This window comes from Conger conger, chromosome 6 (genome assembly GCF_963514075.1).
Source record: "Conger conger chromosome 6, fConCon1.1, whole genome shotgun sequence".
Classification (NCBI taxonomy): Eukaryota; Metazoa; Chordata; class Actinopteri; order Anguilliformes; family Congridae; genus Conger; species Conger conger.
The window spans coordinates 44829681-44853697 of NC_083765.1; the positions used below are offsets into that span (position 1 = coordinate 44829681).

Sequence of the window (24017 nt, forward strand, 5' to 3'; positions counted from 1 at the left end):
GTGGATTTGAGAAGAGGCAGGTGCCTCCCTCATAAGTGCATGGGGAGCCAATCGCCCTTCCCTCAGGCGCCCATCCCCTGTCCACCCGCACTGTACACAGTAAGAACAGCCTCAGGGAAACTGCCAGGAGGACAACAGCAGTGGCCAGCCCTGCAAGCCCAGCTTCCAGCTACCTCAGCCCCACTATAACTCCTCATTAGCGAGCGGCTAAAAGCACACGTGTTCAGTGTGAAGTGACTGTCACTATTAGACACATCGCCATTATGTTTTAGCCTTTGTCCAGAGGGACCAACACACTCGCACACTACACTACACAGCGTTTCTATACTTTCACCCAAGCAAATCATGTTCTGTACATTTCTCAGCAGTACAGCCACTATAAATTATATATGTTCTCACATAATGGACTTGGTCAGAGTGCGAGGGTTACAGGGAGACTTACATTTGTAAACTTGACGTGCACTCTTTAATAAAAGGGTTCTGAAAGGGTTCGCCAGCTTGTCTTCAAAAGGAAACCCTTTCTAGTTCCTTACGGAGGCGTCAGTGGTGGGTGTGAAAAGTGTGAAAGCTCCCAGACGAAATGGAGATTGTTCCTCTAAGGAGACACAGAGGAGCCTTATGGATGGCTTTCTTCCGAGAGTGTAGACCAGGAATAGAGTGGTACACCGAGTACCAAGAGTTTAACTAAGGCACTGCTATGGACATCGAAAGTCAAAACACAAATTAAACCCCACATCCCTTCCAGAGTGGCCCATCCCTCGTACCCGACTACCTAACAACCCAACAAAAGTAAACATTTTGAAAGAGTCAACCAATGAAAGCACAGCCAGACGTTGATGAGGGTAGACTCTCTTCACCAGACCTGGCTCAAATGCGGAATTGTTTTGGATTCAAATACTTTTCTAAGCTTTACTGAGCTTGTCTTGTGTATTGGAACCTAGGAAATCCTCTCAAATCCTGCCAATCCTGACTTCTGGTCCTCTTGGTTGACTCAGCTAGACCAGGCAATGTCAATCGAGCGCAAAAAAGTATTTGAATCCAAAGCAATTACGTATTTGTCCCAGGTCTGCTGTTCACAGCTAGAATTCTGTGGGGCAGCCTATAGCCTAGTGGCTAAGGTTCATGACCGGGACCCAGAAGGATGGTGGTTCAAGCCCCAGTGTAGCCACAATAAGATCAGGGCAGCGGTTAGGCCCTTGAGCAAGGCCCTTAACCCCACATTGCTCCAGGAGGGATTGCCTAGTCTAATCAACTATAAGTCACTTTGGATAAAGGCATCAGCTAAGTAACTGTAATGTAATGAATTTCCCAAGACACACAGGGGATTCGGCCCAATCCCTGCACACTGCCTCGGTGGCTGGTTCTCCTGGCTGGTAGCCACAACCACTCTACACTCCCTGAGTCCCTGGCTAACCAGATCCTAATATAAAACCTGACCTACGCGCGTGGACTTCGCAGCTAAAGCCGCGAAGCTAATGAGCCTATTAGAGCGCCACACAGATGGGCTGCTGTTGACCTTGAGTGGGGTGAGCTTTTTAATTATGCACATTAGCTTGAACAATGCGCCGGTAATGAGTGTCCATATAATCTTTGAGTGCATTGGCTATTATTGCCATTCTGCGATATTTCACACTTCGGGGCCGTGACTTGTTCACGGGAATATTACAGAAAGAAAGCAGGGGCAGGACCCCCCGCAATAAATATGAGGGATATATCGCCCGTGTCACAACACATCCGGAGTTCACAAAGTCTTAAGCAGTTCCACTAAAAGTAACTTGCAACATTTATATAAAAAAGGGCATCTTTATTGGTGTAATAATTTGAATGTGAATTATACTCCCGAATGCTGTGCGGTTTTTGAAGGTGCTCCTAAGCAGATTAACTGCAGACCTGCCCTACCTGAGCAGGCCCAGTCCATTCAGGCCCTCTTGTCCGTATTTGGGCAGAAGCTCAATAGAAGCACTGCAGTTTTTCACATTTTCTGTACGTTTCATTGTTCACAACTGCATTTATTTTCATATAAGATGACCTTTATCTTCTCGCTGCTCTGGAAAAAAAGAGTGACTGTACTGTGTGGGTTCAAGCCTCAGCTGTGTCTCTAAGCAACTGTGGAGAGGGGTGGGAGGGTGAGGGGGGGTCAGGCAATTCTAGGGTCTGGGTTTTCAACAGGAGGTATGTGATCTCTAAAATCCTGCCTAGCAACCACCCTTTGCCCGCAACTGCATTGTTAATTCCTTGCCGGTATGTGATCGCAATCTAGACCCATACATTTGTAAATATATCCCTTATACTAGCTTACAATGGGGGTCTCTGAAATGCCTTCGAGCCGTGGATCTAAACTGGTTGAAAACCCCAGTTGTAGGTCTTAATTTAGAAAGCGTTACATGGGTTACCGCTACATTAGTCCGACCCAATCACACGCCGGGTACTCACGAGCTACTAGCTGGCACCGGTGCGAGATACGGCTCACCTCCAATCAGCACGAGCCCTGCCTCAGTACCGGGCGGCCTCTGGAGCGTAAAATAGTCACCGCCTCACAAACGACTTTATCAGCACCCTGCACATTTCACAGGCTGCGCTGCATGTGTGGGTCTGAGCAGTGCAGTGATTAAAAAAAACCCAAAAACAAATAAACAGCTAACGACCTGGCAGCCAATAGAGTACAGTATGCTCTCGGAAAAACAGGGTTCTTTGGCTTGTCTGCATAGGGGAACCTTTTTCAGTTCTTTATGGAATCCTCTGTGACAGGTGTGAAAAATGAGAACGCTTCCAGATAGAACCGTTTTGCCTGAGAGAGAACCCCTGAACTAGATCGGGTTCCACTGTGAGAAACACAGGAGGAGGCTTTTGGAGATCTTTCTTTCTGAGAGAGTAGTACATCAGTCAGCTGTCACTAAGACTGCTATAGGGACGTACAAATCTCACAGTCTCTGCATCCTTCTCGTCTGCTGAGAACACACTGTTCGTCTGGGCCGTTTCAGCCATAATCTCTGCAATAACACTACAGGAAACACAAGGCAAGATGTCTGCCGATGTCAGGATTAAGACATGATTCGGGTTTTCAAACAAAACTGGCAGCCGGTTGGTAACCTAGCACAGCTAATCTTATGGTATTATAGTTGTGATTTAGTTTTGATCAGCTAAAAGGCTCTCTTTGCTCAAAGGACTTCTCAGCCAGCACGACTTCACCTGAAGTGCTTTATCCTGCTTGAATGGTGGCTTCATTTATCCGAACAAAGCATCTTGAAGTTGTTGTTTTTTTTTCAGTAATAAGGACATGCTTGTTTACTTGCTTTTTATTTGTAATCTGCAAGAACCCCACATGAGGAACAAGGCATCAGTCGGTTCACTCCCGACAGGGCCGTGGTACTTTCTCCTTTACGGGATATCGCTGCACAGATTTAGCGACTTTGAGATGATCAAGATCGCTCATCACACACAGTTATATGATTATACACCAGCCCAGCGCAGTGATGGGGATGCTGTCATACAGGAGATGTTGTCTTTCGGATGAGACCTGAATCCAATTTTCTGACTCAATGCGGTTTCTAAAGGTAACAGTGGGATTCCCTGGTGTTTTGATCCCAATCAGATTCTCTAAAATGGCCATCTATTCATCCCTCCAGTTCAATTAGTAAAATAAATGCCTCTTTCTCCACCTCAGCTGATATTTGGTTCTGGTTCTGGCGCAAAATGGCTGCTGTGCATAAATCAGTAGGTGGCAGTTAAGGTGAGTTTATCTCCTTCCTACTTTGATGTCCTTGAGAATGGATGAATGGTCTGTCGCTGAACTTTAAAATAATGAACCAGACATCAGCGTATGAAATTAAATCTTCTTTTTACTGAATAGCGTGTCTCGCATTCACTAAAAGGACAAACAAATACATGCACATTTCACTGCCTTATTCACACATCTACTGTGCTGCCACTTTTTATTTTTTCTTACCACTATTGAATAAAGTTACAACATGGTCCAATTTAAATGCAGTGTATTGTTAGTAGTAGTAGCAGCAATAATAGTAGTAGCATTAGCAGTAGCAGCAGTAGTAGTAGTAGCAGTAGCAGCAGTAGTAGTAGTAGCAGTAGCAGTAGCAGTAGCAGTAGCAGTAGCAGTAGCAGTAGTAGCATTAGCAGTAATAGCAGCAGCAGCAGCAGTAGTAGCAGTATCAAATCTACATTCACAAAGATCAGTGAATCAGCATGTATTCTGTTTTGTTCTAGGGTCTCTCAGTGTTGGTGACACCACCCACCGGAAAGTGTTCTAGAACCTGCAGGGTCACGGTTAAAGACCTTTAAAAATACGATTTACCAAAACATATGAAGTCCTGGAAAGCTCTATCTTTAGGCACCTTTGCCAGATTTGTACTCCTTTACCTGTCTAATTTATTCTGATGTGTTTTGGATGTTTCTGGGTGAGGTGCTCTTTCCGTGGTTGGTTCAGCTCCATAGCCTGTGGTTTCAGCAGAGGTGAAGACTCCCACCCTGCTGAAAAAAATAGCCCAGCTCAGACAAGATACCAGCAGTAGCTGGTTGACCAGCTCATACCCACCAAGACCAGCTTTATCACCAGCTTGACCAGATCAATTATTAAGTTGGCGTAGCTGGATTTTTCACCAGGGCAGATATGGTGATGTGAACAGACAAGCCAACAGGGTTTCAAGAAGTAGTATTAATCTTGGAATTCTTTTCCTCGGTGACAACAGCTAAAGTTTGTCAAAGGGATGAAAACAGTTGGAGTTTTCTGTTGGACCTGTAAGTAACAGGCTTTTGTATCAAATTCTGCTCTCTATATGGGGACAACTGTTTTTGTATATAGAAACTTATTTCTTTGTAAACACAGGGCCACACCAAAGCCAAAAAATATTTTTGCCTTTAGTATGCCTTTAAAGAGCAATTCATCCTGGAGGCTTTCTCCAAATGTGCTTAATGCACCTGCTGGTTGGTTCATGAAAGAGTTGGCACTTTTACAAGCATGCATTTTTTTTAAAAAGATCTACAACTCAAGAAGCAGCAAATGGCAAGATAATGGATAAGCAAGATAATGGATGATCCCACCGCGAATAGGTTTCTGACGTGTAACCCCTGTCTGCCTCCATTTCATCACAGTGGTGATGATGTCATAGCAGCTTAATAGCAACCAGACAGCAACAAATTAAAACTACGTACGACTGAATATCCAAAGATCAGTTCAATAAGCTGGAATTAAAATAAGGATACGTTACTACTTACAAAGGTTAGCAAATCATTCCAGGCCATTAATCACGAGAATCAGCACACAGTCAAACGACTGAATATGTGTGTATGTACAGTATGCATGTACACTGTAGAGCCCTGCTTGTGACTGTCAGAATGGTGAGAGGGATTATCACAGCAATAATAAAAATAAAACAACAAAAACTGAGAGGGAAGAATACCTGGCCCACCCATACTTGCCTTGCTGTGCACATTATGATACAAAGTATAATTGTGCAGACAGGAGGCCATTGTAATGCAGTGTGTTTTCGGGAAATGTGGAGGTCGTTAGTGTAGTGCAGGGGTCGTTACTGCCGGGGGGGGGGGGGGGGGGGATTCCACGGCTAATGCACACAGGAGCACACGCATCATCCTATTAGGCACCTTATTCATCTGAACCCCCTCAAGCACAGGTCATTTCCCATGGCTAATGAGCGAGACCAACGCTGCCATGGACTGCTTCACCTGTGTCTGTGTCTGGTGTCTTTCTGTATATGTATGTGTGTGTGTGTGTGTGTGTTTGTGCAGGTGTGTCTGTGTGTGGGTCTGTGTATGTATGTGTGTGTGTGTGTGTGTGTGTGTATATGCATGTGTATGTTTGTGCAAGTGTGTCTGTGTGAGTGTGTGTGGGTCTCTGTATGTGTGTGTTTGTGTGTTTGTGCAGGTGTGTCTGTGTGCATGTGTGGGTCTGTGTATGTGTGTTTGTGTGTGTATGTGTGTGTGCATCTGTGTGCACGTGTGAGTGTGTGTGTGTGGGCCTGTGAGTGTGTGTGTGGGTGGGTGAATACTAGTTTGTGTAGAAATGAGTGCAGCGTGATGACGGATTAGCACGTTAGCCCTGTCCCTCTCATACTGCAGACGCGCAGCACGTTAGCACCGTTAGCTTACCTCCCAGCCCCTGGTGTTAAATACGGGAGAGGGGCGCGTAACACGTGGGGGACAGGGGGATGGGGTAGCTATCTACGCCCTCTGAAAGCAGTTACAAAGGGAACAGCTTGCCCGCTGCCACCGGAGCATTAAGCCTGTCTGTTGGCTGATTGCCGAGGGAACACACGCGGGTGCGTAGCGTGCGCGCTAACGAGGACGCTCCGAGATCCATCTCCTCTCTCCGCCGAGAGGAAGAGAGGAATCCGCCCGGCGCCCCCCCCCCCCTCCTCCACGTGTACACGCATGTCACGTCTTCACAGACATACACATACACACGCCATCAACCGCTATATCTAGGAGAAGAGTATCACGTGTGCGCTAAATAAATTACCCCGCCCTCCACGCTGCTCTATCTGCTCCTATCTAATTGGATTTCCACGCCTGGCTTGAAAAATTAATGGGTGAAACTTTCAATATACCAAAAAACCAGTGAAATTAATTTCTTACATTATCTTAATTCACTTGGTTTCCCATAGTTCAAAGGCGTGGGGAGGGGCACAGTACTGGAATGTAATCTGGAGGAAGGGTGTTCTTAAGTTGAAGAAAGAAAGGCCTGACCTATCAAGCCATTATAAGCGCAGGTTTTAGAATTCATATTATTAATGCGGTTTTAATTTTTTTAAATGGAAATGATCATGAGAAAGAGGATTGTTTTTTTTTCTTAGAGCGGGCAGTTCAAAGGGCTACAGATCATGATTTCAGTCCTCATCAGGGCTTTTAAACTGTGTTAATCAGTCAGAGCTCTGCAATACAATCTGCCCCTGGTGTCAGCTCTCTCTCTCTCACGGTCACTCTCACTCTCACTCTAAGCATCACTGTATCTTCATTTCAAGCATCATTTTCTCTTTCTAACACCACCACTCAACTCACTTTGTCTCTCCTTTGCTCTTTTTCTCACGTACACACACACACACACACACACACACATTTTTCATAATTGTCACTCTTAATTTCAATTCCAAATGCAGCTTTCCTGAACTGACAGGCACATAAAGCATACTCCAATATACAGGAAGAGAGAGATGACTGGAATCATTTTCAAATAAAAATAAAATACTGCTTTCTCTTTCTTTCTCCTGTCTATCACTTCTATCTCCATCTTTATCCGAGTGCCTCTCCCTCTCTCTCCCTTCTGTGACCGTTCCTTCTTCCTGACACATCACTAGCTTCAGTTCCTCTCTCTCTCTTTCGTCTCTCTGTCTGCATCTATCTCTCCTTCCTACCTCTGTATTAGTCTCACCTGCAATCATCTGGCCAGGCCCTACTTCTCACTGTCAATTTAGATGCTTTCTTCTGCATGGCAGCTGAGGCACGCATGACTCAGACAAAAAGAGTCAACAGCACAGCGGCACCCGGGGAATTCTCCACTGCCGACGAGGGTGGTATGGAGAGGTTTCTGATTACCGTCTTCGGTTATTATTTTCTTGATCTGTTTTGTGGGGGGGGGTTTTACAGCATTATGAAAGTTGCTTGACAAAAATTGGATAATGATGAGGACACTTAAGTCCAAGTCTCACTCTCTCTCTCACTCTCCCTCCCTCTGTCTCTCTCTCTTTCCTCTCTCTCTTATCATTCCTCTCTCTCTTCTCTTTTCTCACTCTCTTTCATTTATCTCTCACTCCCTCTCTCTCTGGATGAGCTTCTTTTTTCTGCTTGAGTTTCTTTTTCTTGGTTGGGGTTTGTTTCTGGGTTGCTGCAAAGTGATTAAGGCTATGTGATTAATAAACAACAGAGTTGTAAAAGTCAAAGTCTCTCTCTTCCCTCTCTCTCATCTCTCTGCCTCTCTCTCTCTCTGTCTGGGTATATTTTCTTTCTGGTTTACTTTCTATTTCTTGGTTATGGTTTTATTTTGGGGGGGGACTGTATGAGAAATAAAAAATCTCTTTTTTAAAAAGGTCTTTCTTTCATCTCCCTCTCTCTCTCCCTCCCTCCCTCTGTCTCTCTGTCTCTGTGTCTCTCTGTGTCTCTCTCTCTCTCCCCCTCTCTCTCGCTCAGTGACACCCCACACCAGCATCACAGGCCACCTGTGCTCGGAGACCCCACCCATCCATACGCAACCCCCCCCCCCACCCCCCACCCCCAGGCAAGCAGACCGCCCGCCAGCGCACTCGAACGTGTCACTTCCTGCCAGGTGTTACCCACAGATAAAGGGCCTAAGAGCTTTGATTCTACCAAAAAAAAAAGAAGAAAAAAAAAAGGGAAAATCCTGCCCTGCTCTCCTGTGGGCACAAACTGGCCCATCCCATCTCTTTGTTAATCAAACTTAGACACAGAACCCGGGGAGGGCAGAGGGACCCCACACAGCTGGGGGAGAGTGATAAAGCTCTCCCCCTCCATCTCCCCCTCCACCCAAGAGCCCAGGCACTGTACCGGGCAGGGAGGGGGGAGACGGGGGGCATCGTTCGGGGGAAACGGTCAGCGGCCACCCCCTGTGTTCCCCACATTAAAACAGTGTCCTGTCATGTAATGCGAGCTGTTCGCGGGCTGGCTTAGAGGATACCGCTTACTGCCGCATCCCTGTTCTCTCCTACGGTGGCCAGGAGGGCCAGTCCAAGGCAGAACAGGGACTTTCAGACTCCGCACCACAGAGATGGGATGGGGAAAAAGTCGGGAGACAGGTCACCCTCCAGTCCCGGGGGAATCCGGAATATGGCCCGGAAAATTACATCATGGATCATCTCCAAATGCACACGCACACACACACACACACACACACACAAACAGACACACACACGCACGCGAACATGCACACACACACATACAGACACATGGAGGTGCACACACACATACACACACACAAATATGCCCCTGTGCACATAAGCGCTTTCACACACTAACACCTACAAACAGACATGCACACCTGTTATTAAAATCATACAGATATACTTACGTCGGCCAAGGTGACTTAATTCTCCTGCCCAGAGATGTTTCCTACCCTGCTTATTAACCTGCTCGGCTATTAAAACAGAGTCTTTCTCCTTTTCGCTTTCTCATTAAATGATGCAAATCACATATTGGTATACAGCGTGGCCCTAGCGTGCTAACGAGTGCGTCGCTTCGCCTCAGCCTGCCTCTCAGCAGCCAGCCATGGAGGATTCATTAGGAGAATTACTCTCACGCTGGGACTCATTACAGCGAGAGCCGCGCGCGACTTCGCCCCAAACTCGCCGAGCCCAGGATTAATCCTCCTCCGCCCCCACCCGGTCGCCCGCTCCCCTAACACCACCCCTGCAGGAAGCGGGGGGGACAAACAAACGAGCGCTTTTTAAAAATAAATAAGCGTATAATGCATAAACAGTGGGGATAATATTAACGGGCGCCAGGTGCGCGTTGGGTAAGCGGCCTCTCGTAAATGTCAGGGATGTTACGAGAGGCGGTCGCCTGCTGTTCCAACCTTCGCCGGCGCTATGCAGGGCTTGTGTTTCACGCCACGCTGGGCCTTCTGGAGTCTGGATCTCACAGCCGTGCAGCTCCGACCAGGAACGTTTTTTCAGGGCTGGATGGGACGCAGGCCCTGCTGAAAAATACAGCTCAAGCTAGGTTTGGAAATGGCTGGTAGCTGGTTGGCCAGTTCAGACCAGACCATCAACAACGTTTGACCAGCTCAAGTTATGTTTTGAAATGGCTGGCAGCTGGTTGGCCAGTTCAGACCAGACCATCAACAACGTTTGACCAGCTCAAGCTATGTTTTGAGACAGCTGGTCATTTCAAGCTGGTCATAGCTGGAGTTTACAGCAAGGGGGTCCGCTATCAAGTCCAATGCCGGTGGCCCTGTGGGGTTTTTGCTTAAAAGTAGTCTTCCCCAGAGTTTTCACATGATGGCCACCGTAGAACTGACAGCAGTCCCGCCCTGTTAACAACAATTGTTGTGTTAATCATACCTACTCAAACACTCACTGGAACACCATGGCCAATAGTATTCCTATGCCCATGGAGTTTAATCCTTTCTAGGGTGACCTTCTAGCCACCCTATCTTAAGGACCTTTTCCACCCATACATCTTCCACAAATTTTTCGTTCCAAAAACGCAGGACTTCTCATCTTTCTGTGCTCGGTCCTGCTCAAGGTTTCTTCCTGTTAGTCAGGGAGTTTTTCCTTGCCACTGTCTTGCTCTGAGGGGGTCTCAGGCCTGGGCTCTTTGTAAAGCTTCTTTGTTACAATCTTGCATTTTAAAAAGCGCTCTATACATAAAATTGAATTGAATTGAACTGAACAACCCACTCTCAGGAAGTAAGGTTGGTCTGACTGCGTTTCCTGCAGTGTCTGATTGGCCAGCCATTGGTTATGGTATTGGTTTTGCGTGTGGAAAAAAAGTTCTGTCCAGTAAATCAGGCTCAAAGTGTCTTTTTCTGAATTTTGCAGATATACCCTGCGGCATTTATGCTACATAATGAATGAATGCATATACCTGCTGTGTATGATTCACAGGCTAAATGAGGGCACTGACTCATACCATACCATGAGTGCTGTATGACTGACAGGTGGAGTAAAGTTTGAACTACATCCTCGCACCGAAATCCAAAATTATTCAGCGACCAATCAAGTATCACACAGGCACTGGCTTGGAAGGATGGGGGCGGGGGGGGTGAGGAGGGGTTGGTGGGGGCAGGGAGAACATCTTGTCTCCGAGTCCTCATTTATTCCCACTTTAGAAATTGTGCTCCTGGTTTAAACTGCACAATATCAGTGCAACCAATCAGACTCCATTGGCGGTAAATCCACTGATTTTGTCCTGAAGACAAAAAAACCCCTCCTGATTTGGAGATTACAGTCCTGGTATAACTCCTGTACTTTGGGGGGCTGTAGCAAACGTGGCAAATACTTTTCTAGAAGGGATGGACATCGAGCAATAAAAAAAGCAATAATATGGGCTTGCAGGCCTGAGGCTGAAGCTCTGCGTGACTCACCACTTGGTTCAACTTGTACTTGTTCAGCCCGGCTTAGCCAGGGATTACATCCAGAAACTGGAGAAGAAATACCCTCTGTCTACTCGGCGCGTAGACTAGCATATTCCTCCGCTCCGCATCGGCCTGCAATAGATAGAGGTGTTCATTAGCTCTGTCCATCAATCAGGCCCGCACTTGTTATAGCACTCTTCCACGGATTGTCAGATTGTCACAGAGCGTATTACGCTCCTCTTTCCCCCGAGGGGGAAAAATAAAACAGACAAAAAGTCAATTTGAGACAAGATGGGAGAAAACTAAAAAACCATCTCCCTGACCCTTCACAGGAATGGACCCCTTGGGGGATGAGGAGGGGGGGGGGGTGATGAATTGCTGCATATTGAGATGAATCCCGAATCATTGAAGTGAAACGTGCTGGTTTAACGACGGTCACATCGATGGGTGTGATGAGGGAGGACAGCCAATCGGAGCGCAGAACAGTGTTGCTGATAATGAGCACAGTGTGCACAGTGCCAACTACACTGAAAGGGATGGAGTGTTCTGTACCTGACAAGAGAGGACAGGAGGGGTAAACAGACCACCCACACACACACACACCCACACTTACTCAAACACACACCCACACTTACTCAAACACACACACACGCACTCAAACACACACACACACAAACTCACTCACATACACACACACACTCACACACACCCGCACACACACACATACACACGCACACACCCATACACACACACACCCACATGCACACACACACACACTCAAACACACACACACACACACCCACGCACGCCCACGAACACACACTCACACTCACTCACACACAGACACACAAATGCACACACCCAAGTACATGCACATGCACACACACCCACGCAAAGATATATACACAAATACTGTACATACACACACACACACAGTGGATCTGTTATCGGCATGGTCACACCCACACATACACACACACACACACACACACACAGTCACACACACACACGTAAACACAAACACACACACACAGACACGCAAACACACACACACAGCCACACACACACACACACACAAACACACACACACACAGTCACACACACACACACACGCACACACACACACACAAACACACACACGCACACACGCACATACACGCACATACAGAGCAGATCTGTTATTATCAGCACGGTCACACCCGGCCACTCTGCTGATGGTATCACACGCGTTCATCTGTGTCCCTCTGCACCATGGGGCTGCTGCAATCAACACTGCTCTCTCTCTCTCTCTCTCTCTCTCTCTTCCTCTGCCACTCTCCTCCTCTCCATCTCTCTCTCTCTGTCATTCTCTCTCTTCCTCTGCCACTCTCCTCTTCTCCATCTCTCTCTCTGTCATTCCCTCTCCTCCTCTCACACTCTCTTCCTCTCCATCGCTTTCTCTATCTCTCTGTCTCTTCCTCTCTCTTTCTCTCTCTTACTCGCTGTCTCTCTCCCTCTCTCTATCTCTGACATTGTTTCTCATCTTCTTCCCATCACTCTCCTCTCTTACCATCTCCCACCACCTCTTTCTCTCATCATTTACTCTCTCCCTCTCTTTCCGTCTTTCCGTTTCTCTGTCCTTCCCCATCTCTCTCTCTTTCCCTCTGTCTGACATTTTCGGTGACTCTCTGTTACTCACGGGGACCATGACAACCAGTTCCAAACGTTAGTTCAGCGTTAGAACACTGATTGGATCCAGCTGCCAGAGTCACACAAGAACACCGTCGAGCCTTTTGGCCACACAGCAGTGGTGGGTTTCACGTCACACCACACTGATGTCTCAAAGAAGGGCGATGTGGAAATATAGTGGTGGAGCTTTGATGTTAGGAGGTTGTTCTGCATCTACCAGACCAGGTTTTGCATCATGCTTTTGGCCAAAAACTGTGCTCTCCACACTAGGAATCTCAAACTGCGAAAGGACCGTTGTTTAATATATACAGTGCCGTGAAAAATAATTTGCCCCCTTCCTGATTTATTCTCTTATTGCGTACATTGCGTACATTGTCACATGGAATGGTTTCAGGTCTTTAGATAAAATGTATTTGACAAAGGAAACCTAAGTAAACATAAAACACATTTATTTTTAAATTACTATTACTATTTTCAAAACCCAAATAACCTCTGTGAAAAAGTAATCACCCCCTTAATCTTAAGAACTGGTCACCTTCAGCCCCAATAAGTGCACCAAACCCCTCCCTATAATATCAAACTTTTAGCCTACTCTTCTTTGCAGAAATGATTTAATGACAAATTGGTTTCAAGCATGAACAGCTTGTTACTGTAATATTCAGTGGGACAAATATGCAGTAATGGAGTAATTCAGGAAGGGGTAAAAATTACTTTTTTTCAACATACACTCAGTGAGCACTTTATTAGACTTCTACTGCTGTAGCCTATCCACTTAGAGGTTTGACGTGTTGTGTGTTCAGAGATGATGTTCTGCATACCACCGTTGTAATGCATGGTTATAAGGATTACTGTCACCTTCCTGTCAGCTTCGACCAGTCTGGCCCTGTGTTTTTGCATGCAGATGTTTTTTTTTTTTTCACAGCATTCTGAGTAAACTCTAGAGACCATTTTGCGTGAAAATCCCAGAAGATCAGCAGTTACAGAAATACTCAAACCAGCCCGCCGGGCACCAACAACATGCTCAAAATCACTTAGATCACATTTTTCCACATTCTTATGGTTGATGTGGACATTAACTACAACTCCTGACCCGTATCTGCATGATTGGACGCACTGCACTCCTGCCACATGATTGGCGGATTAGATAATTGCATGAGTAAGTAGGTATTCCTAATAATATGCTCAGTGAGTGTATGTGTGCACATACTACATTAAAAATAAAAACTACAAAAATTCAATTATGTATCCAATTACATATCTATCCATCCATATACTGTAGTTTTGCTGAGATTTGACAAGTTTTCTAAATGCAATTCACCTGGACATCTGTTGAGCAATATTTTTGTGGTGCTCAATGCAGCAAAAATCTCAACAGCAGTGCCAAGTAATGCCAAGGTCACTCACGAACATAGTCAGCGCTTAATTTGTGCAGTTTCACCGCAAAGCACTTCTCCGACGCACAGTGTGCCATCACTTTCTCTCTCTTTCTGTGTGTTAAAGTGACGGTCACACGCTATCACGGTCGCCTGTTGTGTCCGCTGGCGAGTGTGGCGGCCACGCCGTTGTCTTTTAGCTGCGTGCCATCACTGGAATGCCTTTCAAGCGACTCGCAGGGAAAACGCAACCCTGGCGCTCCGCACAAACGGAAGGTCATCAAACGGAATTCACAATATCCCCGGAGGAGCAGTTTGGGAACACTGGGCGCAAGCCGAACCGTCCGTCTTTTTTATTTCGTTTGTTTGTTTACAACAAAGAAACATCGCTTTAGAAAAGAGAGAAAAAAAACTGTTTCGTTGGCGAGAAGACGAGCTTGCTGTTGAATGCTGAAGCTGCATTTCTTCCCTTTTAAATGCAGACAGACGTTAATGTAAATCATTTTTAAACCAGTAAGTTTTGGGGTGGGGGTGGGGGGCGTATGTTCACTTTAAGAAAAAAGAAGGGGAAAAAAAGCCGATAATACGCTCTCGTTCCACAGCATAACTGCTTTTGGAATCCTGCAATCAAAACGTCGTCTTGAATGGTCCTCACCCGGTGCAATGCAATCGGAGGAAATCGCAGACGGTAATTGGCCAATCACTGTTAAACCACAATTCTAATTCAGACTCAGAGACCAGGAGGGCAGCGATGACAATCAGGCGATGTGAATGAACATGAGCGGAAAGAGAAATCCCGCCACTGAAGGCCTGCAGTTTATCGCTGATTGTAATTTAACAGACTCCTCCAGCACACAAATACATAATTATTCACCAACACGGGTTAAATACACATCCACAAACATGCGGGGAAAAGGGCAGGCGAAACCGCCCATTCCTCCATATAGGAACGAGGAAGAAAAATGGATGCACAGGTGTGGATGAAATTACAGCGAAATCAAGGTTCTTAAATTGAGATTGAGTACATGCACACATATGCACACGCGTATGTACACACAAACAGACACACATTGCATATGCACACATACACAGACATGCACACGTGTACGCACACACACATGCATATATGCGAACACACGTACACATACACAGACACACACGCACACACACAGACACACGCATGCATGTATACATGCACACACATGTGCACATACATACACACACATATGCACACGCATATTCACACAAATATCCATGCACACACCCACACACCCATGTACAAGCGCACACACACACACACACACACACACACACACACAGAGACACACTACATCCCCGCAGGCTGAACCTATCTGCCCCATAATGGTATATTTTTCCCCCGGCAGTGGTGAGCTGTGGAAGCCCTGGTACTCTTAGCGGCGTCTCTCCGCTTGGTCTCGTGCCGTCTCCAGCTCTTTTCTAGACAGAACAGATTGCATCTTAGAGAAGCAAATACCCACAGGGCTCCTTACACAGGGAAAAAACACATTTGCTGGAAGTCATTGGCTTACATCATGGCTGGCAGAAAGGGCTGAATAACCATAACTACACTTTTTTTGTCTGAATGACAGAATAAACATTCCAGAAATGGCGAGCACTCATCACAGGCCAGACTTATTGTTTTAATATATTTTTGATTCATTTATATTGCGAGTGTGGTTCTGTGGGTGAGTTTCGGCCAAACATGGCTTCACAGCCAAGTAAGCAGAAAAGGCTAGACAACAAAAGAGTAAGTGGCTACTTGCGACCATATATGCGCATGTTACATCAATTCCATAAGGATCAGTCAATAAAAATGTTTTTTATGTGAATCTAAACAAGATGAAACCTGAATAAAAACAGTTAGGTTTTTTTTTATATATGAAAAAATGTATTGTGGACACGACGGCAGTTATCTCCACTGTACAGGCGGAGAAGTGGACACTAATCCAGATGGAGCGCAGTAGAAAGAAATGAGCAGCAGCTAGTGAGCACTACGATATCTAATCAGTCTGTCAAAATGTGCAAATTGCCATTTAATGATATAGCCTTACAATATGAAATTGTCTTTATTGTTGTACAGTATATTTACACATTAGAATCGGTTTCCTTTCTCTCTCACATCACATGTGAATGGATATTTTGCATATATCGCATATCCGAGTTAGACATTAGCCTGAGTCTGAGGAATTGTAGCACATCACGACGGGTTAGAGCAGCACTAGCTTCTGCGATAAGTATACACGAGTGAAACGGGTCTTTCAGGGCCAATTTTGAAGGGCGGGGAGTCGATTTGACTGACGTCAAATGAGGAGGGGGATGTCAAATGAGGAATGTACGCCACTGTGTGAAAGGATACTGATTGGAGGGGAACGGAAAACTGACAGACATTTGACCGGCATACACGCCCACTGGTACACAATGACGTCAAATCTAAATTCAAAAAGAAGCTGGACTCCCGCACACTATCTTGCAAAACAACCTTGGATGTTGTTGCTATAACATCAAAGGTTGTTTTGCAAGATGTAAGCCTTGATACCAAGACTACCGTATAAATTAGGTACATTTAGGTGTAGCCAACAAATGTTTCGGATATCCACATTTTTTGTTGGCAACAGCATTAGGTCGCTTTGCAAGATCCAACTTGCGTAGGAGTCCAACTTGTTTTTTAATAAATTTTTCTCCCAGCACCTGTTATCTAAGCCAGGTGTGGAAACGGTATTTAAATCTTAATTCAAAAAACACTTTCCTGGAAGTGTTCCAGGAACTTTAGTATTATGATTTTATTAAATTTACGGAATATATTATTATGGAATTATGGAATTAACATTCCATATTGTTCGTATAGGTTCTGAAGAATTGACTGAACTGAGGAAAAAGTGAATTTAGATTTCAGCTTATCCGTAAGAAATGTCTGCACATAGACGGCACCTGGAATGCAGGCCTGCTCTCATTAAAGCTCGGTAATGTAAAAACTAGCGCGTGATTATTGCTGACGGTGTGCGTTGTCCGTCTTCACTACTCTACAGACATTTTATTGCTGTTTGATTGGACTATAATTTACTTTCTGTTTGTTGGCAGAGATAAAGCTGTCATGGAGACACAGCTTGTTGACAACAGCACATACATACTGAATACAACAGGCTCACAGTAGGGCCGTCAGTTCTGTTTCTGACTTTGGCAGATAAAACGGTCACTTTCCAAGACCAAGCCATGATTCCATTATACATTAGGTACACTTTAGTGGCAGAAAAATTGCAAGAATTGCTGGGCTGAATGCCCTGTTCCTGTCATTATGTCATGTTATGATAATTTGTTTTTATGCTATTTTTATGTTATTGTATGTTTTGTTATTGTAACTTGTTATGTTACTGTATATTATATCAAGCTACATGTTATACGTGTTATGTGATGTTATATTATTCTGTTAACATATTGTAACATAACATACAGTAACTTATGTTATGTTGCCGTATGTTATGCTATGTTATGTGACTGTATGTTATGTTATACTATGTTATGTGACTGTATGTTAGGTTATGCTATGTTATGTTACTGTATGTTATGTTATGTGACTATGTTATGTTATGCTATGTTATGTGACTATGTTATGTTATGCTATGTTATGTTACCATATGTTATGTCATGTTACTGTATGTTATGCTATGTTATGTTACTGTATGTTATGCTATGTTATGTGACTGTATGTTATGTTACTGTATGTTGTGCTTTGTTATGTCATCGTATGTTATGCTATGTTTTGTGACTGTATGTTATATTATGCTGTTATGTTATTGTATTTTACGTGATGTTAACTTATGCTGTTATGTTACTGTATGTACTAACCCAAAAAAAACCAAACCCCCCCAAAAAAATAAAAATAAAATAAATTGCACTTACGATGACTGAATTTTTTGTTTAGAACTTATGTGTATTTTACTAGCTATGGATGTGATGCTTTAACTAGTGGAAGAATCTATGCACTTGTAAGTTGCTTTGGATTAAAAGCGTCTGCCAAATGACTAAAATGTAAAAATGTAAATGTATGTTATGCTATGCTATGTGATGTTACCGTATGTTATGCTATGCTATGTTACCGTATGTTACGCTATGGTAACTTACTGTATGTTAGGTTTTGTTAAGCTATGATTAACACTGAAATACGAACCTTCAGGTGAACCAACAGGAAGAGTGAGGCAATAAAGAAGAGATAAGCAGTTCCTCTTCTCGTCCCTTTCTCATTTTCAGCACAGACGGAAACAGCCCTGAGCGAGTGTGATGAAGAACTCGCAGCTTTTATCTTTTCTTCTCTCATCCCTTCTTTTTGTTTTTGGTACCTTACACGGCGGTGCGTATTGGCTCTGCAGCCGTGTCCATGGTGACAGCAGGCCACCCGTCGTCCCCTCCACACGCAGGGCATAGGTCGCGCGGGATCAGGCTAAATGAATTGCGCTTTCACGCGGCCTTGGATGTTCTGTCTCTCTGTCCCTCTTTCTTTTGGGGGGGAGGCTGTAGGGATATTTTATACCCTTTTACACTGTTGCTGACATTGAAGAACAAAAGCCCAGCTAATCTGAGCACCCCAGACGCTGACTGAAGTTCCCGTCTTTTCTTTCTCAAGGCCACCGCTCTCTTGCCCTTTAATCTTTTGTCTATCTTTCATTGGTTTTTCCTCAGGAATTTGTTTCTAGCTATAAGCCTCCTTTCATTCTTTCTCCTTTCTTTCCCCATCAGCGGACACGGGCCATTTTTCTCCATTCCACTTTTACCCTTTACCGGAATAGCATTTTGGCCAAAAGAAGAAAAAATGTACTTCAGCAGAACTTGTGTTGACGGGGTTTCATTTCTGGAGCTATTGTTCCTGAAGCACCGTTATTACACATTCTGCTGAACACTGTACTCTCATTTCATCTCATTCAACATAAATATGTCTAATGATAAGACTGAATAAAAAAAGAAATCAGGGCAATGTGCATGTTTGTGCAAGGTTGGTGTTGGCTTTCATTTTCGCTGACGATGAGCTTAAACGTGAGTTGTATGAGTAGGGAAATACACGGCGGCATTAGTGAAAGATCTCTCCACAGGAAGAAAAGGCCACCTTTTCAGCACTGCAACCCTTTACAGTGTGAGGTCACAAATATTTCATTAGAACGTTCTTAATTGAACGTTCTAATGCTGATGTCACAATCACTACTGGTAATGGAAAGCAGCGGAGTTCTAGAACACTGGCTTGGAATGTTGAAAAGAAAACATTCCAAAAAGCCTAACCTTCAAAAAGGTTAATGAAGAACAGTGGTGGATACATCACACAATGTAACACAATGTTTTTATATATACTGTAAATTCACCCCCCCCCCCTTCCATGTCATTCATTATTCCAGCCAGTGATGAACCCGCCATGTTCACCCCAGTCTCCAGAAATTTCATTTCAATTAAGCGGCAGGGTCTTTCTGTCTTCCTCCGTGTCCTGATTAAGAGGAAATCACACGGAGCGATGCCGCGATTATGTGCAGAAAGGATAATTGATTTCGCAATTTGGGTGGTACTGCATTTGAATTAGCCGATTTCTCCGACAAGACCGAAAACGGGGCCTGCCAATGCAATCGGACCGCTCACACCCTCATACCCCGCCCCCTCATCCCGAGAACAGTCAGGGGAACAGCGTGCTGTCCTAAAACAGCCGTCAGAATGAGGCAGAACCGCTCCAGAGACGCTGAAACGCACTATTCATGTGCGAAAGACACCAGGTGTGCGGGTTCCATAGGCAGGGGTAAGTATGGCGTTTAACTTTAAACCGTAATCGAGTCCCACGTGCATTCTGGCACTTTCACTCGCCCATCCATCACAATAGAAATGCGCATTTCTTAGAGTAATTTGCGATCGAGGGATGAGCCAGGATGTGGAGACGAGGAGACGAATATGTGATGAGGTTTTCTGTGATCTCCTGGCAAATCGCTATCAAAGATGACAAAGAAATCTGGGTCTGGAAATTTCCCCTGAAAATCAAAATGACTGCCTTCATGGAGGTACCGCGGTTCAGCCTGTGCGCACTCATATTTCCAGGGCTGTTCTCAGATGAGCAGCGATGATTACGGCTATTAATGCCATGCAAATGCGCGTTCTCCAGGGTCTTAATGGGCAAAACATGCTCAAAATGATGATACAAATTACTGTCTACTGAGGACTGATGTTAAAATATTCATTTTCAGCATGAAAAATATCAATTACAAACCCAAGAAATATGCAAATCAAAAAGAAAAAAAGAGACTTTTTGCCAGTCTGCCAGTCACCAGGTTAAATTTCCATTTGCAGCGCGATGAAATGTTTTCTACTTCAGTGTCACTGTTTCTATCGATTGTAGCAGGCTGTAAAATTTGATGCCTGCCTCTCTTCTAAAGACCGTAATTTCCATGGTAACACTTCAAAACCACGACGACGCGGCCGTGGCGATAAGCGGGAAGCAGGCGCGGTGATTGGGAGTGTGATAGAGGAGGAACTGAATTAATGCGCCAGACCTCTCCAGACAGCCCGTCAAGTCACATTCCCCGGTTTAAGCCAGAGACTCCTCTGGGGGGGTGGGGGGGGGTGTGAGCACAGAGTCACGGGGAGTCCCCTGCCCTTGTCCCAGGCTTGTATGCCAGCAGCTGTGCCATTGCAGCTTTTCCGGAAGGTGAGCATGGCAGCCTGTAGGAACAGGAACGGGGAGGAAGAGGAGCAGGCAGTGTTAGCATTAGCACATTCACGTTAGCATTAGCGTTAGCATTATCATTAGCTCACCCTCGCCGCCAATCCCCTGAAGTTGGCCGCGGTTGGGGGCGGGTTTCGTAGGCAGTTTGCCAGTAATTAGCACAGCGTGAGGTAAAGTTCTGAGGCCAAGCGGCGAGCTCACTGATAATAACGCCACGGCTCCCTTGTGCACAGACACTGTGGACAGCACAGATTTCCTGCGCTTCAGCGCGGCGGGAGAAAACAAATGCAACCAACCATTCCACACCAGGAAGGAGGACAACGAAGAGAATAGAGTCAGAAGAAAAAAGGAAAATCAAAGGAAAATGAAACACCCATAAACTGCGGGCCGTGAGCAGAAGACTCCAGCGGAGGTCTGGGGGCCGGCACACGGCGTGGCCGGGCCTCGCTCCCGGAGAGCAGAGCGCTCGTGATGGACCGCTCACGGCCCCGGGCCCCTGGGGCAGCTCTGCGCTTTGGCTCGGGATCAAGAAGCGCTCGCTTCGCCAAGGCCCGGAGCCTGCCTGCCGCTCCCGGGCAGGACGGAGAACCATTGCCACGGAAACCAGGCTGCACCAGACCTCCGACCTTTACACGCAAAGCACTGCTTTCTCATGCCGATGCCCTGGGGCGGTGCGTGTGTGTCTGTGTGTGTGGGTGCCTGTGTGTGTGTGTGTGTGTGTGTGTGCGTGCATGTGTGGGTGTGTGTGTGTGTGTGTGTGTGTGTGTGTTTGTGTGGGTTGGTGGGTGGGTGTGTGTATGTGTGTGTGTGTGTGTGTGGGTACGTGTGTAAGTGTGCAGGCATGTGTGTCTGTGTGTGTGTGGGTGCGTGGTGTCTGTGTATACGTTTGCGTGTATGTGTGTGTGTGTGTGTGTGTGTGTGTGTGTGTGTGTGTGGGTGGGTGCGCGCGTGTGTGTATATGTTTGTGTGTATGTGTATGTGTGTGTGTGTGTGTGCATATGCGTGAAAGTGTGTGTGTCTGCGTTTGTCTGTGTGTTGATAGGTGCGTGTGTGTGAATGGGTGCGTTTGTGTGTGTATGCATGGGTGTGTGTGTGCATTTGAGAGAGCGTGTGTGTGTATGTGTGAAAGTGTGTGTGTGCGTATGTGTGTGTGTATGTGTCGATGTGTGAAAGTGTGTGTGTGCGTATGTGTGAAAGTGTGTGTGTGCGTATGTGTGTGTGTACGGTGGGGGGTAAATCTCTGGTGGCACCCATGTTAACAGCACCAGCATGCAGGACCTGTGTGGGTGACATTTCAGCTCCATGGAAATGGCACTTTCGGCTGTGTTAAAGTATGTAATCGTCTGGAGAGCCGAAACATTTACTCGACTGCTGTAACAAAAAATGCAAAGCAGTATTTGAAAAAGATAAACCTACAATACACACAGTCCTGCTGCCTGTGAGTTAGATGCAGGTCTCTATATTATTCTCTTTTTTCTCTACACTAAATTACTGAAAGACTTCTGGGTGTTTAGAATCCCTCCTCCCAGAAAGCAATTACTCCTCAATATTGCCCTGGCCAGTCCAGCTCAGGGTTGCCACACTGGGAGAATTACCCCTAAATGTAGGGGATTTTGACAGTAACGTATGGCAGTCAATTGCATATGGATGGATTTTAAAAAGGAGGTATGGACAAATTGTGAGAAAACTGTATGAGCAATTAATGATATATTTCTGGTGAGGGGTACAACTTTATGCACCGATAGGGTACCGTCCCAGCATCAAGTACTTGTACCTTTTTAGGCACGTTTCGTTAGTGTATGAAGATCAAATTGTGAGAAAACTGTATGAGAATCAACTGAGATGGGGAGTTATGGGGGGAAGATTCGTTTAGGAATCTGGCAACCTTTCCCGTACTGGACTTCCTGCCCTGGCAGCGACCGATGGAAGTCCTGGTGACAGCAGGTCTGACATGGCCCTGGTGTAATACTCTGAATAAGTGGGTATGTAATGAAGCCTGGAGAATCTGCTTCCTCCCCGTCACTCTCTCTCCACTCTTCTCTCACATACAGATCAGCCTTCCACAGACATCAACGAGGTGCTGCCAGTAGGGAATCAGAATCATTAAAATGTCACACAAAGAAGCTTTTTTCTTTCACTGAAGGTGTGAGAATCCTTGCGCAGAAATGCAGTCTGCCAGCCTGCCCCGTGCAGTGGTCATCACATCCCAGCATCAGTTGCCGCCTAGCGGCTAAGGCGCTTGATGGGGACCCGGAAGGTTGGTGGTTCAAGCCCCAGTGTAACTGCGATAACATCAGTGCAGCTGTTGAGTGAGGCCCTTGAGTAAGGCCCTTAACCCCGCATTGCTCCAGGGGGGATTATCCCCTGCTTAGTCTAATCAACTGTAAGTCGCTTTGCAAAAAATCATCAGATAAATAACATATCATTAATATTATTATTAGCTCCTGCCCAACTCTCCGAGGTCCACTTTATTCCGGGCAGAGTGTCCTGCGGGCCCTCGGGAGAGGTACAGAGATCTGAGTGCACCAAACAGCACAAGATGAAAGAGCAGGAGGAAGAAGGGGGGAAATAATAATAAGAAAGTCGACAGAAATCAGTGTCTGAGCCCGCTCCTGTAATAGTGGAGAAGAGTCGCGGTATCGATCCAATGTTCCCAGTCCCGCCGTCTGAAGCGCAGGCACAAAATTGCCTGTAATCCAGAGGAGACAATGCGGCGGTCCCTGAAGACAGGGACAAGAGAGAGGAGGGAGGGGGACAGGGAATTCTGTTCCCGCTGCGGCCACCCGCCAACCGTGCTTCTGCTCAGACATGGCTACTACCGCGCCACGGAAAACCGCTAACTGCGCTGCTCAGACACAGCTACTACCCAAACATAGGAAGGGCACAGGGAATTCTGTTCCCACTACGGAAACCCTCTAACTGTGCCCAGACATCGCTACTACAGGCCACGGCTTGAACAGCGGGAGAACTGTGACCCGACACGGTCTCACACTCCACCGTTTCACAGGAGAGGCTAGACATTGCCACTGTAAATCCCCGTCCTGTCACAATGGAATTAATAACATTGCTGCGGAAATGTGTGATTTTGTTCAGTACTGGCACTAATTAGTTGGTTCCCCCATTGCCTAAGATATAAAAGTATTACCGTGAATAAGTGCGAAACAAAAGTGAACATAACGCACTCCGAACGCTTCCTGCTCCAGCAAGGCGTGAT

The 24017-nt window shown here is 45.8% G+C and overlaps 1 long non-coding RNA gene across 3 annotated transcripts in view; it reads right to left on the minus strand.

Annotated features, from left to right (window-relative positions):
- Positions 1–24017, minus strand: part of LOC133131474 (uncharacterized) — a 38659-nt gene that overhangs the window by 9755 nt on the left and 4887 nt on the right. For 2 of the 3 annotated variants that reach the window (XR_009709025.1, XR_009709024.1), the window contains exon 2: positions 11066–11188. This is a non-coding gene — a long non-coding RNA (uncharacterized LOC133131474). Of the gene's footprint in view, positions 1–4374; positions 4483–11065; positions 11189–24017 lie in introns of all 3 variants that reach the window. The other variant, XR_009709026.1, reaches the window with a different exon arrangement.